Consider the following 10,930-nt stretch of genomic DNA (forward strand, 5'->3'; position numbering starts at 1 on the left):
AACCCAGGGCTGGAACTGCCTATGTGAAGGTTGACGGGGGCTGGGGACAAGTCTCAATTCAGAATGCCCCAAACACTGGGCGAGGGCAGGGCGAGGTAACCCAGCTTATACACATTTCTGAACCAAGCTCCATCTTTGGGGACCCCGCTGCTCACTGCCAGATCTGCCAGTGTCCCCGAGGGTACCACAGGCTCACTGTGCCCAGCACCCCACTTCCTGGTCCATCAGAGGCCCACGCCTCCCGCACCTTGCCTGGCTCAAGCCCAGGAATGGAGCAGGATCCCCATCTCGTCCTTTCTCCTCTCCTTTAGGGATTCTTGCTTAAATGAAAGAGGGCTGCATCCCGACTGAAATGCCAAGGACCACCCAGGCCGGGAGCAGTGTCCCCCGGTGCCCGGCAGCTCTGTCCCTGGCTGGGAAGTGTGCCGAGGAGTGCTGGATGAGAATCAAGGGCTGTGGCATGAGCCCAGTCCCTCTTGAGGGCAGATGTTCTCCCATTTGTTGTCATCCACCCATTCATCCATTCAACAAATACTCATTAAGTCCCAGTCTGAGGAGCCCTCTTCTGAGAACCCGGAGAGAACCGCAATCAGCCCTGCTGCGCACTGACTTTCTCTGGAGAGGAGACTGAAAGCCAGCCCAGGAGAAGAGATGGTCACAATAAACCCAGATGATGAAAGGTGCTGTGAAGTGAACAGAACCGTGACGAATGGGGTGACAGGACATCCCAGGAGAGAGGGGACACAGAGTCAGGGGTGACTTTCCCAGGGGTTTCTCAAACCTGAGCCCCCATGTCCCAAGAGCAGCCTCTATTGCCACTGATCTCTAGCCTTGAAGGCTGGAGGAACAGGTGCTCTGGGAAGGCAGGGGGAGGGCAGGAGTAGGGCGAGATGCCAGTCCCCAGGGAAAGGCAGCTGGCTGTCAGGCCTCTGTGCACAGCCCCTGTGTGGTCTCTGATGTGAACTCGCTGCCACCTCCCATCAGGTGGCCTGGACACCCCAGGATTACTGAAGGGGTTTCAGAGCAGGTCACAGCTGATTCCGCTTCATCCACTCCTTAGCCATTCTGGGGCCTCCCTAGGGACATCCCTGATATCTTGTGCCAAACAGGAAAGCTAAAGCTAAAGACCTCAGACTCTGGGTTTTATAAGTTCCTGCCCCAAGTGCAACAAGGAAGTGTTCCGTGCTTGTCTGGTGACCCCAGAACGTCCCTATGAATGCCTAGGCTGTACCTAAAACGTCCCTAACTGTGAAACATGGCGCCTTCTTCCCGCCATGCCTCAAGCCCTCTCCTTCCAGCCCCCCGAGGATGACAGCACCTTTGCCTCTGTGAAGAGCTTCTGCAGAATCCTCAGCTCCCCTTTGCATCTCCCCGGTTAAAACAGAAATATAAATCCCTACTCCAGTGCTCAGGGGCCCAGAATTTGCGTTCATCTCCTCTGGCTTATAAAGCACTTGGCTTTCTCTACCCCTTCCAGTGCCCACTCAGTTTCTTACACACCGAAGACCTGCAATTCCTGATTTGCACACAGTGCCAGGGCTGTTCCCCAGGAGGAAGGGGTTTCTCTCCTCACTTAAAAGTGGGAAGAATGCCCAGAGCTCACCAAGGTGCAGCTCTCCCCGGACCAGAGGAGAGTGCTCAGGGAGCGCAGTGCTGCAGGCCCCAAGCGCAGTGCTGCAGGGTCCGGGAAGGAGGAGACAGGAAAGCTGCAGCCCTGAGGCCCTTAGGAGCCTGCACCCCTGGGCGCCTCTGCTGTTTTAGTCAGCCGCCCCCCTCCTTTTCTTGCCTCAGAATATAAAGCCCACAGACCTGTACAGCGGATATCCTACTTCTTGCCTTGTAACCCAATGCACATAGCTACAAAATGGTCCAGTGAACCAAGCCTGTAACCTCAGAACATAGCAAGGCAAGTCCTTGCTGCTTCTGTATGATGCTGTGTTGCCCAGACCCCAGCCCAACCCAAGCTAAACAAGAAATCAGGGCAGGACGGGAGTACTTGGCTCCTCTGGGGGGCTAGCCCAATAAGACTTATTTTATCCCCCCTCTTTGAGTGTCCACTTGGTATCTTTTGTCACCAACTGCTCCTACAGCAGCAGCAGTGGGAGGAAAGAGGGCAAAGGACACGTGATGGAAGAGCAGGGCACCAGTGGACCCTGGAGAAGACAGAGCATGGAACAGAAAGGGGGCCGCAGTTTGCTGGGCACCACAAGGCCTGTTCTACACTTGCCCAGTACTGTGTCGTGCACCCCGAGTGAGCCTCCAGGCCCTGGTAAGGAATGAGGCTGTGTGCCCTGCTGGCTCTGAGGCTTTCTTGAAGGCAGCTTTGGCTTCTCTGGCCTGTTGGTCCATGTGGATTGAGGCCTGGGTGCTTCAGGAATCAAACTATTTGTTGTAGGTCAGGATGAGAGGGAGGCAAAGGGCTGGCAGCTGGGAGCTGTGATCCCGGGGCCCAGGGGCTTGCAGGAAGGAAGGAGGCACTCAACGGCACCTCACTGTCTTGTTCAGGTGGATGGGAAGGATGTGGGGGGCAGAGGAGGCCCCCAAAGGCCCCCCAGGGCTCACAGTGCAAGCAGAGGAATGGTACGCACAATGCTACCATCGATTTGCCATCAGTTGTGGGCTTAATATGGCGGGAGGGGCCCAGCCTCCCCTCCCCATCGTCAGGGCCCCAGGTCCTGGGACCAGGCGTGCACCCCAGCCCTCAGCTCTGGTGCTGGGTGAGGCACTTCCAGGGACTTAGAGGCCAAATGCAGAGGTTGGATGACTAGCTCTTGGCTGCTGGAGGTGGGGCAGACTCAAAGGGACTTGAGGGCAGTTTCCACTGCAATAGCAGTTGATATTTCATACTGAACAAAAGGGAATTCTGATCATCACCAACACTGTTGATGGTAATCGGTAAGAAATGAAAAGGAATTGTTGTAAAAGTTGGGGAGCAATAATGGGATTAACCCCCCCTAACTGTAGAGACCCCAGAGTGGGAGGCCCAGGAAATTGTGGACAAAGAGTGTATGGCATTGTATACACTCGCAATGGCGGATTTCAGTGGTGGGTGCAGAGTATCGCGGAAGTGGCGGGGTTTGGGGTAGGGCTCCATAAGCAACTTCACAATTACAGAAGACACAGCAGACTGGAAATTCTACAGGAAGGAAGAAAAACAGGAGGGCTGTCCCCAGGGGCTGGCTACACCATGAGTCGGTGCACAGAGATAAGCAAATGTTTAGAAGAACCATCATGCACTGGTTTTCAGTTGCTACATTCCATTTTACTAATTGCCCTGAAATGTCCCAAACAGTTTCTAGAACTTTCTCTCTTTCACTGGTGAGGAGGATCAGCCCCTGCAGAGGGGATCAGGGTAGAGGGAGGATGGAATGAAAAGAAAGAAAACCAGGGTCAGGAGGTCTGAACTGCTGGTCCAGCAAATGGGTTTATTTGCTTCAAGCTTATATACAGAAAATCTTGGACCCATGCCAAAATTTGTCTCAGTTAACTCTCAGCCTTCTCTGGGATCAGAATAGTTTCCCATTGGCCAAGCTGATAAACAGAAGACACTGAGTCAGCCATTGGGCCCCTTTGCCACATTTTGCTTCCTAACAGACCATCTCTTCCGCCAGGCCAAGGCTTTTCATCTGGGCTCCAACACACAGGCATCGCTCTTGTCTCTGTTGAGCCGGCTGTTATCATCCCCTCCTTGTTTTTTTTTTTTTTTTTTTTTTTTTTTTGTTCCTCGAATGCCTTCAGGGCACTTTTGGCCAGCGGGAGAGTTGTGAGGTTCGAACTCCAGCAACCTGAGGCTGACAGCTTTGTGGAAGCAGCCACTTAAAGGCCTGAGCTAGGGCCAGGCCCCCATGTTTTTTTTGTTTTTGAACTGGGGATTGAACTCAAGCCCTTGTGCTTGCCAGGCAAGCGCTTATTCTACTGAGCCATTTCCCCGGGGCCTCATCCCCTCCTTGTTGGCAGAAGCCTCTCTCTGGCCCCATTTTGACACTAGGGTGTGGTTTTTGGTCAAGATAAATGATGGAGGTAAGGCTTTCTTAAATCCAGTTCTCAAATCCACAGAGAGAGGACATTGGCTGGGCTTGGTCTCCAAAGAGACAGGCCCCCGAGGGGAGAGGCCTGTGGAATGGCACTGTGTCCCTCTACAGTGATAGGAAGTTTAATGCTCTAGGGAAGGCCTGAGGAAAAAAGCCCTAAATATGGCTTCTCAAGTGCTCATTTCAGGCAAAGGAGCTGGGATGAAATGGGGCCATTATAAGGGGGGAAAAAAATCAAAAGGAGCTGTTTAAAGAGCAAAAAGCCCACAGGAAGCATTGGGACTATTTGAAAACCTGCAGAACAGAAAGACTAGGCCTATGACCAGATGTGACAGACGAAGGTAAATGTGAGCCAGCAGGACCACGCGGCGGGGGGAACCTGCAGGGAGCAGAGGCCGTCGGGGCCGCAGCAAGCGCTGTGAGGCTAGCACAGACACAGACAGCAGGATGCCAGCGCACACTTCTTGGCCAGTGACAGGCACCTAGCCAGGCTGCTGGTGTCACATGGAGGCGAAGGACTGGGACCACACTGCCCCAAGCAGTCCTCTCACATCTGACAGCTTACTGCCAGGTCAGCTCCAGGGGGACCCAGAGAGGGATCCAGACCAGACCCCATGGGCAGACGTGGCTGGTCCACACCACCCCGTCTTCACTTCGGGGGACACAAGGATCTCTGGCTGGCTGGGGGCAGCAAGGTAGCTATTTGGGTCCCCTTCCCCTGGGGTGGGGCTTGGAGCCAACGCACACCACCAGGCAGGGGGCCTCGCTGGAGACAGACCCTGGAGGACAATGTGAGAAGTAACAGAAGCCGGTGACTGACTGGGCAGTGCCATCTGGGACATGGGAGGCCAAGTCTCATCAGTGACATTGCAGTGGACACCAGGAAGTAAAACTGGGGACCCTGTGACATTCCTTTAGCTCTATCCCTTTCCCTCTCTCATCCTCCTTTCGCAGTGTCTGCAGCCAGCCTCAAAGCCAGCCCTCACTAGGTAGGACAGCGTGCTTATGCCAAAGCAGGAATTACTGGGGACAGTGCAGGGTCAGTATGCACCTGGGCCCGTGGCATGGCCAGGTGAAGCTTGAGAGAAAAGGAAGAATGATGGGGGAAAAATGAGACAGAAAGAAAATGTGTCAGAAAGCTTGAATGGGTAGGAGGAACAGAAACTCACAGCAGAGGCGATGCCGCTCGGGCGGAACTGCCCTCAGAGCGGTCCAAGGTGTGGCAAGGTCCGGCGGGGTCTGGCGGCTTCAGTGCCGTCTGTTTAAGTGAAGAAATGACACACAAAGGAGACTAACGCTCCTCAGTGGTGGTAAATTCCTGTCACAGAGCGTGAGGCTGCAGACGGGACAGCCCAGGATGGCAGACCAAGAAAGAGGAGGCCCTGCCCCGTGGCAGAGGGACAGAGAAGTCCTGATCCTCGGCAGAGCAGCAAGGAAGGAGGCCCCACCCCACCCCACCCCACCCCACCCCACTGCCGACCTGCCTCCCACAGGAGGACAGGAGCACTGCGGTTTCTCTTATGTGAGAAACCAAAATACAGACAGAAAACAAATTAGAAGACAGAGAAATAGGAAGTAGAGAAAAGTTCAAGTAAGTCCCAAATTATCTATTCCGTGGTTTCAAAAATATTTCAATATATATGCTAATTTGTTTCATTTATATTGCTAGGTCCTCTTAGTTCATTGAAAAGAAAGTTTTGCGCTATTGTCTGTTTGTTTCCTTTTTTATGTCTTTTTTGTCTATGACTTACACCATGTATTAACTATTGTTATTCTTTAATTTCTTGTGAATTTTTGCTTTATTTTTTTCCTGGAACTAAGAAGAGTGCTTTTAAAAAAAAAACCAACCTTTATTAATATTCAGTAGTATTACATTGAAATAAAAATAAAAGAAGGGACAGCCCAGGGCCAGGCGGCACAGGAGGCTGGAGCCCTCCAGTAGGCCCTGCCTTTTGTGTGGCTGAGAAAGCACAGGGCCTGACCCCGCGGCCAAGGCAGCTGGCGGTCAGCGCCGGCTGGGGCGGCCTCCTCGGACCCTTGATGCAGGCACTGTCTCCCCTGCGGAACACACTGGCTCTACTGTTCTACCTGGAGCAAAGTGTTATGAAGCGTTTTCTAGCCCTGAGCTGGACATCTAGGAGCTTGGGCCCTGGACAAAGCCGTCTGAGGGGGCTGTGTGTCTCAGGGAGCTGGACACAGAGTTGGGTTGTTCCTGAGCCACACTGTACCGGGGTGGGACACCCTGCACCCACAAGGGCCTTTTAGTGAAAAAGTAGGTACAATTCCTCTAGAATTTTATTGCTGAAAGTGAAGGTGAAGGGGGCTTAGGCCCATGGGGAGCTGGGAGAGCCCTGTGAAAGTGAGGGGCTGTGTGAGGAGCCCTGGGAGCTCCGGCCCTGAGGCAGAGCCCCAAGTCCAGCCTTGTTTGACAAGGCCAGTAGTGGCTTACATGCAGGCCACAGTGGAGTGTGCACAGCATGGTCACCGTGAGCTCTTCCTGTGTGTGGTGAATGAGAGGCGGGCGAAGAGGTTCTGGCCATACGGAGCCACCTGCCTGGTGGGCTCGGCAGAAGGTTGAGCTCAGGGAGCTGTGAACGCAGGCTGGGGTGGCCTTCAAGGCCAAGTGTGTTGGCTTGGGGTTGGAGCGGGGTGGGCCAAAAGCCACTTCACACTGCCTCTTTCAAGAGCTGAGTTGGAGCCCAAAGATGTACCCACCCCTCTTAGAACCATGTGCACAGAAAGACCACTGGAAAGGGGAGAGAAGATGGGAAGGGTCTGTCTTCCCAAGGAGCTGCCTTCGTGTCCCACCTGTGACCCCGAAGCAGATCAGATGCACCTTGGGCCCTCAGACCCTTCTCTAAGAACTTCCCACCCTGCCACCTAGAGTGCCCTGCAGCTGCCCCGCTGCCTAATGCCTGGAGGGATGGACCGTGTCGTCCCCTGCCCTCCCCAGCTTTCTCCTCCCTCCTCTCCTGATCCTATTCTGCTCTCTTCTCCTGGCTCTGGCCTTCTTTACTCTCTCCAGATGCAGCGGTGTCTGAGATAGGAGCCAGGGAAGAATGGGCGTCCCTGCCCCCTGCTTGTGGGCTATGGAGGTCACCAGCCAGACTTGAGGCCTCCCAGACTTTCAAAGGCAAAAGGAAGACAAATGCTTCACAAGGATTTCTCCCGTGCCTCACCCTGCAAAATAGCTCCTGCTTCCAGCCATGTTGGAAGGCCATTCTCAAGAACGACCACACAGAGGTTGCAGGCCAGCTCCTAGCTCATCTGAATCACAACTTGGGGGCCACCTGAGGCAGTCACAGGACCCACCATGCTCAGCCACGTGACGGAGTCATGTGGGCACAAGGTGGATCAAGGCAGGACAATAGAAAGTGAGGTTCAACCCCGTGAGGGAACCAGCCGAGGGCTAGGCGCTCCAGTAGAAATAAAGGCCTCCTGGAGGTCCCAGGATGGCTCTAGGTCATGAGACCCTCCTCGCCATCTCCCTGCAGGCCCATCTGCTCTGTGATCTGCACCCCTGCCCTTGGACTCTTCTTGCCCTTGCCTCAGGGTGGCCCAAGGACAAAAGAACCACCAGAAGGGCTTTCCTGGCTAACAGAATCCCCTAAGCCTCAGGGTGGACCCTGGTGGCTGTTACGCTTCCCTACATACTTAGCACCTTCTGGCTTCCCTGCGACCCCTTGCGTCTGTGTCCTCACACATGCTCTTCCTCCTACTGTCGTCCATGTTCTAGTCCTCTGTCCTCTGGGTTTCTTTTCCACTTTCACAGAGCAGATGAGGGCTGGAAGCTACAGCTGGACCCAGAAAGAGGCCATAGTCCCAGGGCAGGAGCCTTACAGTGGCAGGGAATGGCTTGCCCCAGCTGGGTGCCACCCCACGAGGATCCAGATGCCCAAGAAGGCAGGTCCACCTACCTCTCCACCACGGTCCCCCATGCCAACTCGTTAACTCTCCCCAAGGACAGAGGGCTGCTCTTGGTCCAGTCTGTCCCAGGCCCCAAACAGCAGGCCAGGCCTCAAGCTTAGTGTCCTCCCAGCTCAAAGCTGCATCATCCAAACCATTGTAACCCTTTGTCCTCAGAGCCCTTGCCCAAGCCACAGAACCCCTTTCTTTCCACATTCATCTATCAGCGAGACAGATGATGTCTCTTCCAAGGCTGAGAAGTATGTGTAGCCTAGCACATAGTAGGCGCTCAATAAATATTTGTCGAATTCATGAATGTGTAGCAAGGCCTTCACCTCGCTGATTTTTATCTCTGCCCTACTAGCACTCTGCCTAGACAGCTTGCCAGTTCCCAAGAGGAGAGCCAGAAGGCATGCAGAATACACGGGGGAGGTGGAGATGAGCTACAGAACTGGAAGGCTGAGCCCGGGCATTTTCCACCTTCATTCTCTACCTTATGGGCGACCCATCAAAACCCCTCACATGCCCTTCTGACACTGGCTATTCTCCGGGCTTGGAACAGCCAGGTCTTGGCTTTCTCCAGGCTTGCCCTCGAGCTCTGCCAAGGGAAACACGTGGCTCTTTCAGAGCACTCTGCAACAGAGTCACAGCCAACCACTCACCGTGCCGCGTGGTCACTGCCTAGTGGTCAGTGCGCCGACCTACGGGTCCTTTTGTTCTGTTCTCAGCATTTACCGCAGCTGTCCAGACCCAGTCCCCTTTCCTGGCCCCCCTCTTGCAGGTGGCCATGTGCACTACTAGGCCAGTGACAACATCCTGGTCCGTCGCCATGAGCTTCCTTCCATGTCGTCCTTCAGTGAACATGCCCCACATCCCCGGCACGCTCCTCATCACTATTTTAGGGTAACCCTCTGCCTCGGCTTTGGGGCACCCACGGCCCCTCTCGCCCCAGCTGGCCTCCAGTCCAGGGGCCCTATGGCTGGCATTCTGATAGTTCTGCCCTTGTCTCCACCACCTGCCCTCATGGCACCTGGCCCCTTGGCAAGGACCTTTGCGGCTGTTGAGGGCTTGCCTGCACTCCTGCTCACTCCCTGGTGCAGCAGGCCTGAAGACGACGAGCTCCCAGCGGGCTGGAGTCCCTCCTCACCGGCACATCCTACAACCTTTACTTTCCCTTTTTATTAAAGAAGAAACAGCATATTCACACAACACTAAAGGCAACGTCAGAGAGGGTACCCCAAATCCCATTCTCTAGAGGAAATAGCATTGACAGAGAGACAGAACGTGTCCTGCTGAAACCTTTTCTGCATAGATGCAAAGCAGTTGTATGTGCAGAGATGAAGTTTGTTCTAAAAACACATAGTACATACTGCCCTGTATGTACTATGTGTAACAGGCTTTGCTCTAGTTAATGTACCCACGTATTTCCATGTTAAGTGGGCACACACATCCCATCATGCTCTGTGGAGGTGGCACTGCATCCTTTATGGATGTCCCCGTGAGTGTGGCCACTCCTCAGCTAGTCACCCCTTGGGGTGTTTCCACTCTTAAGCTTACAGCGCTGGCATAACTTCCTTGCATGTGTATCCCTACAAAGTTGTCTTTCTGTTGGAAAGAGTTCCCAGGGTGGAACAGCCTTCCATGTGGAAATATCACTGCTGTTGAAGGGGCTGCTCCAGCTCCCATGAGCTCCTGCTCTAGTTCCCATGAGCCCCCACTCCAGCTCCCATGAGCTCCTGCTCCAGCTCCCATGAGCCCCCACTCCAGCTCCCATGAAGTCCAGTGGGACCTCTGCCCACAGAGGCACCTCTGCCCACACTGGCCCAATGTCCACCAGGCGGTGGCTTCCATGGCTCTGCAGGCCACTTCCACCTTCAAACCCCATGTGCCTCTCCCAGCTCACACACACCCCCTTCTTTCTTTTCCTCAAAGCTCATCCTGCCCCCTGCACTGGCTCTACAACCCAACAAATGCAGGTCCCTGGCCTCTAGTCTCCCAGGCTTCTCCATCTTTTTCATGCTCAGGCCTGCCTGGCCTCTGCCCTCCTCTGGCGCTCAGTCTTCTTTCATGGGCCTCTGAGCAGCAGTGCAGCCTGGTAACCCCTGGGAACTGCCCGTTGAAGAAGATGCCATGGCTGAAAGGGATGGGGGGAACCACAGCGACCTCTTCATTCATGCTTTCTGCAAATATTTATTGAGTGCCTACTAAGTGCCAGAGAGGTTGGGGACAGAAATGGAGAGCTGATTCAGGTCCAGTCAGCCTGGAAGACGAGAGAGATCCGCGTGTGCTTTCAGACTGTGCTGGGTGCCATGGGTGACTCAAGGACATGCCCCTGACAGCTGTGGGTCATAGCACTGAACCTGAGAGCTGAAGGAAGGATGGGATGTAGAACATCGGGGAGTGAGGGACACCCCCAGACTCCAGACAACAGGATGAAGCTGGATCACTAGCTGAGGGCCTGGAAGGGCTCGGTGAGGGGCGCGGCCCAGGCCTGAGCGTGGGCTCTGAGAGACTCCTGGGCTTGACCTCCCCCACATTTCCAGCTCCCCCACATTTCCAGCAGCCGGAAAATAGCAACAGAGAAGCAGTCTTTCCCTGGCCTGCCCCTGCGGGCCTCCAGGGCCTTGGGTTTCAAAGGAAGATGCAGCCCCCCCCTCCTCCTTCCCTGTTGTGCCTACAGTTGCGCCTTTGCAGAAGCGAGGCATTCCCTCAGCACTCAAAATCTTCCTGCAAGTCGAGGGGGCAGCAGCGAGGGAGCCCTCTTCGTTTTGGACCTATCTGTTCCTCCTGTCTGTCACGTTGGCAGTGGCCCCAGGGCTCCTTCCCACCACAGTCCAAGGCTATGCCTGTCCCTCAGGCAGTTGAGAGTTTCTAGTTTTTCACTCACTGGTGTTTTCTACTCTTGGAGTCTAGGCACCTCTAAGTAGACTCAACAAATGCTGATTCCTTTCGATCAGAATTTTTTTTCCCAAAAATGTCACTAAAACAAAGCT

This window comes from Octodon degus, unplaced genomic scaffold (genome assembly GCF_000260255.1).
Source record: "Octodon degus isolate 3935 unplaced genomic scaffold, OctDeg1.0 scaffold00005, whole genome shotgun sequence".
In the NCBI taxonomy this organism is placed as follows: domain Eukaryota; kingdom Metazoa; phylum Chordata; class Mammalia; order Rodentia; family Octodontidae; genus Octodon; species Octodon degus.